Source organism: Centroberyx gerrardi, chromosome 12 (genome assembly GCF_048128805.1).
Source record: "Centroberyx gerrardi isolate f3 chromosome 12, fCenGer3.hap1.cur.20231027, whole genome shotgun sequence".
NCBI lineage: Eukaryota > Metazoa > Chordata > Actinopteri > Beryciformes > Berycidae > Centroberyx > Centroberyx gerrardi.
Window position 1 is genome coordinate 3,393,393 of NC_136008.1, and position 6,191 is coordinate 3,399,583.

The following is a 6,191-nucleotide window of genomic DNA, read 5'->3' on the forward strand; positions in this document are numbered from 1 at the left end:
ACCGAGAGATTAACACACACATACACACACACACACACACACACACACACACACACAGTAAGCATGCATGTAACATTCGCTTGTACACGCACATACGACACACGCACACACACACACACACACACACACATTCACACAAACATACTATGCAACACCATTCCAGTCAATGCTGTTGTTGTAACACTCAACTTCTTCTTCTCTTTAGCTTCTTCTCTTTCTTGTCTCTCGCAGAGTGAAACCTCAGACTGAGTGAAATGAGACTGTGGTGAAGGGAAAATGTATTGAGAGACAAATTGGATCCAAAACAGGTTAAAAAGCCTTTACTGTAGTTTCTAATCATTATGAAAAGTTAAAAACGCGACAGACAGTTTTTAGCGTTTCATAATGAATAGCTAAAAAGAATCAAGTATTTTTAACCTGTTTCAGAGACTTGGATCTCTTTTCCTCATGACTAGAAAACCTTTAAGTTACCAAAACCACAAGTTAAGAAGCTTTCCAGACTCCTATCTGTATTTCAGGAAAATACATTGTGTTGCTGCAGTCATCACTGATACTCCTCACTGATACATGCAATTAGAAACTTTCATTCACTACAAATAAAAAAGTTTAGATTGGCGTGTGTGTGTGTGTGTGTGTGTGTGTGTGTGTGTGTGTGTGTACATTTCACTATTTGGAATAAGTAGGTGGTCTGGAGTTTCAACACATTTCAGTGCTGCAAACATTTAATTCCCAGAAACGTCTCCTTTCCATAACTGTTATGGAAATGATCCCAATCACATTTCCCTGAGCCTGAAAGTCACTTTTACCGCTCCGCTAACTGTCGTTTTCTGTCTCTGAGAAACTGGTTTTCTCCCAGGAGAGTTTGCATCAGACTAACTGCACTGTTTTTCCCAAAACTAAGGAAACTAAAATAAAAGTAATGCAAATCAGCGTGCTTTTCATCTGGGCCGGATGTGCAGAGGGCGATTTGCATAAAGAGGTTGGCATTTGGTCAGAGGTAATGAAGGCTGAATGAAAGTTGATCTGATAAGAAAATGGTTTCAACATGCTAGATTTCTGAAAACAGGTGAGATTTCTTTAAAGATCCTGATGCTTTTGAGAACATTAAACTGCAATAAGAATAAAAGCTTGTCCTCATTTTAACCTCGTTTTGAAGCAGCGTGTCTGTTTTTAAAGAATGATGCTAATTTTGAGACTGAAGAGTGAAGAGGTGATTGTGTTGGGTATTGTTTTCAGAAAAATAATGTGCAGCAAAATTTTTTTTTTTTTTTACATTTTAAAGCAATATTCCGCCATGAAAACCAGAATATAAAGTACTCACCAAGATCAGATGCAGCTGGACGAGTTTGTAGCGTTCAGATTTTTACTTCCCATTCATTTGAATGAAGCCATGAAAATAGACTGAAAACTGACATTGAACACGTTGGTGAACAGATTCAACAACAGATCCTGCTGCTGTGATCTTCAGCTGACTGTTGGTCCGACGTTTTAGAACATAATTTCACCAAATAGCATTTTTGTTGATAGAAGAGAACATAGCGGAGGGACACCATTTAGGAGAGACAGTTCCTGTTTGGGAGACCGGATCTGCTTTTATTTTTAAATACTAATTTTAGTGTAAACCAAGAATAGAAATGCAAAATGACGATGATCTGTTGTTGAATGTCAGTTTCCATTCAAATGAATGGGAAGTAAAAATCTGAACGCTACAAACTTGTCCCTAACCCTAACCCTGCATCTGATCTTGGTCTTAGTTTATATTCTGGTTTTCATGGCGGTTCAAGAGCCAAATAACCCCCATGTTAAAACGTGTTAAAAAGTGGAATATTGCTTTAACATTTCAGTCATTTAGCTGACGCTCATGCAGATTAAGCTTCAGGTCCCGGATCACCGACATTACAAGCAGCCGACAGTAGAGAGGTCAGAGGTCAACGGCGCTGCGCCCTGACAATAAGATGTGACAACTGCCAGTATTCACAGCGCTTCACAATGACAGGCGTCTTCTAATGATGATGGACGCCGTTGTAGAAAATCACAGCTTTGTTCCAGGTGACATTCTCCACAGTCAGCGGGGCTCCTCTCCATCACAAAGAGCCGGTCACCTGACGCCCTAACTCCGCTCTGCAGAGTAAACAAACTGTTAATTCAGGATAATTCACCAGAACCTGCAGCCCCGGCCATATAAATTCCTGTCCCTCCCTCCCTTCCTCCCTCCCTCCATCCTTCCTTCCCTCCATCCCTCCTTCTCTTTTACTTATTTACCTCATTTCACATTGTTGAAATGTTGGGCGTTGGGCGTTTTAGCTGACAGTCTCATTCAGAGCGACTTACAATGAGTGCAACAGAAGAAGAAAAAGCTTTGATCCCTATATCACCAACATTCATAGTTGGAAAGTAACTAAGTACATTTACTCAAGTACTGTAGGCCTATTTAAGTCCTGGCACTTTACTTGAGTATTTCCATTCTGTGAGACTTTCTACTTTTCCTCCACTACATTTCAGAGGGAAATCTTGTTCTTTTTCCTCCACTACATTTATCTGCCGGCTGGAGTTACTAGTTACTTTGCAGAATAAGGTTTTACATGCAAAACATACGATAAGCTCATAAAATATGTTGCATTGTTAGAGTTTAAACTCCCCAACAGTATATGGAGCAGTTAGACCGACAACATTAAAATACTTCTTACAGGTTAATGCATCAATAATTTAACACTCTGACAGAATGAAGACTTTTACTTTTGATACTTAAGTTCATTTTACTGCTAATACTTCTATACTTTTACTGAAGTAAACTTTTGAATGAAAGGACTGTGTGACTTTTACTTTTAATGGAGTATTTTTACTTTTATTGGAGTATTTTTCCATTATGATATTGCTACTTTTACTTAAGTAAAATAATTTACTTTTTCCACCACTGCCAACCAGAGCCATATAGAGAGAGAGTTGCGTCATCTCCGTTCTCTCCAATGGAGCATTTTTTTTACAGCAATGGCGGATCGCGGAGCCTCTCAATAGTTCCCGGAAGTTAGCGGCTAACACTAGCAGCGCAGTAGAGTTGCAGCGGAATGGACCGTTTGTGATGTACTTTGAAAGGGTAAGATGTTTAAAGAATCAGATTGTATATTATCGGCAAATCTGTATCAAATTAACATGTGCATTAAAGCATGTTAGTGGATTATCCCCCTCTAAATTAGTAGATTTAGGGAACGTTAACAGATAACAGATTAGGCTAGGATACTGAATAAAGTTAGCAACACATAACGTTAACCACGAACAGCCTATTAATTATAAATTCCGTTCTCTTAATGCCATTTCATCCAACGTTGTGGAATTAGAGAAAAATACTTCTAAACGTGATTTTTTGCGGGGTGGGGGGAGTTAAATATTAGTTAAATATAACATTGGGGCATGTGTTTGTAGAGTGGTGGGTGGAGGTGGTGAAATGAGGATATCCATTTTGGAGTAAGAGCTAATAATAAAGTTCACGTTACACAATAATAAGGAAGAGAGCTATGTTTGTGATACATCGCTATTGATATGGATTTAGAGTGCATATTTGAGACTTCAAAACAGTAAACAAAAACGTAACTTATGGGTTGAGTGTTTTTAGGCTTTGTGATTCTGTTGACTATTACCTGTCTATATTATGTTGCAGCTCAGCTGATTTTGGATTGATGGCAAAGGGAGAGGGAAGTTGGAGGACCTAAGTGAGATTGAAAACACAAGGTAAGTTTAAAATAGGCCAGCAATTTTGAAAAATGAATCATACTAGGCTAAATGGGGAATCATACTAAATACTAAAAGTATTATACTACAGTATTATATAAGTAATCATACTAAACATGTATTCTATTACTGTATTATATAAGTAATCTTATCTTGTTAGTGTATATTAGTAACCTGCTGTAGGAGCACTGGACATGTATACACTCATTACATATATAAAAGACAACCAAGAACATGAGACAACTTTATATAAATTAATATCACATCAGTAACTGATGCCACTTGTCATACTTTGTTAAACATCAGCAGCAAAAGCTGTTGATGATCACAACTAATGAAGTTCCATAACTTAAGTTGAGGAACAAAGACCACACCTCATCTCCCAAGGCAATTTCCCATCCAAGCCTATATAGGTGTGTCTAACCCTTTCTCCTCTGTCTTTTTCTCCCTCTCTCCCTCTCTCTTTCAGCCCAAGAACCACAGGGGGATTCAATGGAGCCTGAAGACTCCCTGCAATGAGACAGCACCCTCACCCTGCACCCTGAGTCTCAACTCCCTGGGTTTTACAAGCCTTTCCCTGTTCCTTATTTTTAATAAACCAAACATTAAGCTTCCCAATGGTATGGTCTTTGTTTGTGAAAAAGTGCAAATGAAGTGTTTGAATATTATTACCTCGCATATTTTTTTGTTGTGATCTTTAGTGATAGTAAGATTGCTCCTGCTGACTTGAGCCAACCATTTTTTTCTCCTCTCCGTGTCAGTGGGGAAACCGTACGCTTATTTGTGGTTTCCATAACATTTGGAAATAAGTGTTTATTATCAAGGATGGTAACCAGTCAGTAACTGTGTCCACTTGGACACGAGACACTTTTTTAATAGTTTTATATTGTTTATCTTCATAGTTTTTATAGTGTGTTATATTGATCTATATTGCCTTCATCTTTTCTGCACCATTTTTATTCTTATTTACCTTATTATTTTACTGTATTATATACCTTATTTCCTGTCATTGTACTGTACACCACTGCTGTGACACCCGAATTTCCCCTAGGGGATCAATAAAGTGCAATCTTATCTTAGCTGCTGCTAACCATATATCATTTTATCATCCCCAGCTCCACCCCAGCATCCACCTGTAGGCTCTGATTCTAGGTCTCCCCCGGATTGTCCCTCCCTGGCTGCTCTCTTTGGCTAGCTAGGTGCACGCTTGCAGGGAGTGACAGGATTAGAGCCTAGACGCCATACTAAACTCTGTATATTTGCATTCATTCTCAATAATCTGTTAACGTGAGTTGGCAGACTGAATTATGTTCAAGGTCAATTTGATAGAAAGAAATGCCAGCGCTCATAATGTCCTTTCGTCTTTTTAATACATGGGCAGCTAGATAAAAACTCACTGATGAAGTAGGGATTGACATAAACCACACTAGCTTGTGAAAATACATTCGTATATTTGTACTCCTTTCTCCGAGCGATTGGAGCATCCCCATGCAGCACAGCAAACCATGGTGGAGACTATATGCAAGGACAACACGGAGGAAAGGGCACAGACAACCTGCTTGACATGCTATTCATGTTTCTGAGTTTATTAGAGATTTATTTAATGAATTAATTGCGGTAAATAAATGCATAGTAAAAAGACAAAAGATACATAAAATATATATATTTATATGTGTATAAATATATATGTGTTTTAATGTGTCCTGTCCTGTCTGGATGGGATGATGTTTTGATGTACCCTTTTTAATAAGCAGATTTCTGCTTAAGTCATTAAGATTACTTAGGCCCTCAGTTACCATGGGATTACTGAAACCACCATGAATTAAAGAAATGGTAGAAAATTAATCTAATCTGAATTTTGAAACATTCCTTCCCTTCCCCTCCCTTTAAATATATCAATAAACATTAGGATGCGATTACTCTTGACTACCATACAAGTTTTACTTTTTAAAAAAACATTGATGTAACTACATACACATGTCGGTGTGCTATATAAATATTGTATATAAATATTGTAAATCAATGCATTTATTGACTACTAATTACCAAAAATCGCAGTTCTGTCTCTCTGTATTTACGTTTTCAAATTGCCCGCCAAGTACTTCCTGGAACTATCTGAAGCTACGTGAATCACGTGACGATCAAGCATTTTGGACTTCCGTTGACGCAACTCTCTCTCTATATGGCTCTGCTGCCAACATTACAAGCAATGAACATGACCCCCCACTGTGAGCAGCTCGGTTGATGTGTCGCTCTATTCTGACTGATAGTGGGCGGGGCCAGAGGCTCTGATGGCTTGAACAGGCAGATCATGTGTTTTTGCTGCTCTGGTTTTACCTGTCATAGCATTACGATGTTTAAACAAGTTAACATAGCTCACTGGCAAGAGCTAATTAGGTAGCATTAATCAAAATAAACAAAAATACTCAATAGAATTCCTTCAGAGCTTCTCATCGACCACAACG

At 38.3% G+C, this 6,191-nt stretch overlaps 1 long non-coding RNA gene across 1 annotated transcript; it reads left to right on the forward strand.

Annotated features, from left to right (window-relative positions):
* Positions 1-2,975: 2,975 nt before the first annotated feature.
* LOC144541947 (uncharacterized) lies at positions 2,976-4,344 on the forward strand. The gene is made up of 3 exons (XR_013506937.1): positions 2,976-3,094; positions 3,656-3,726; positions 4,196-4,344. It is a non-coding gene; the product is annotated as an uncharacterized LOC144541947 (long non-coding RNA).
* Positions 4,345-6,191: the final 1,847 nt, after the last annotated feature.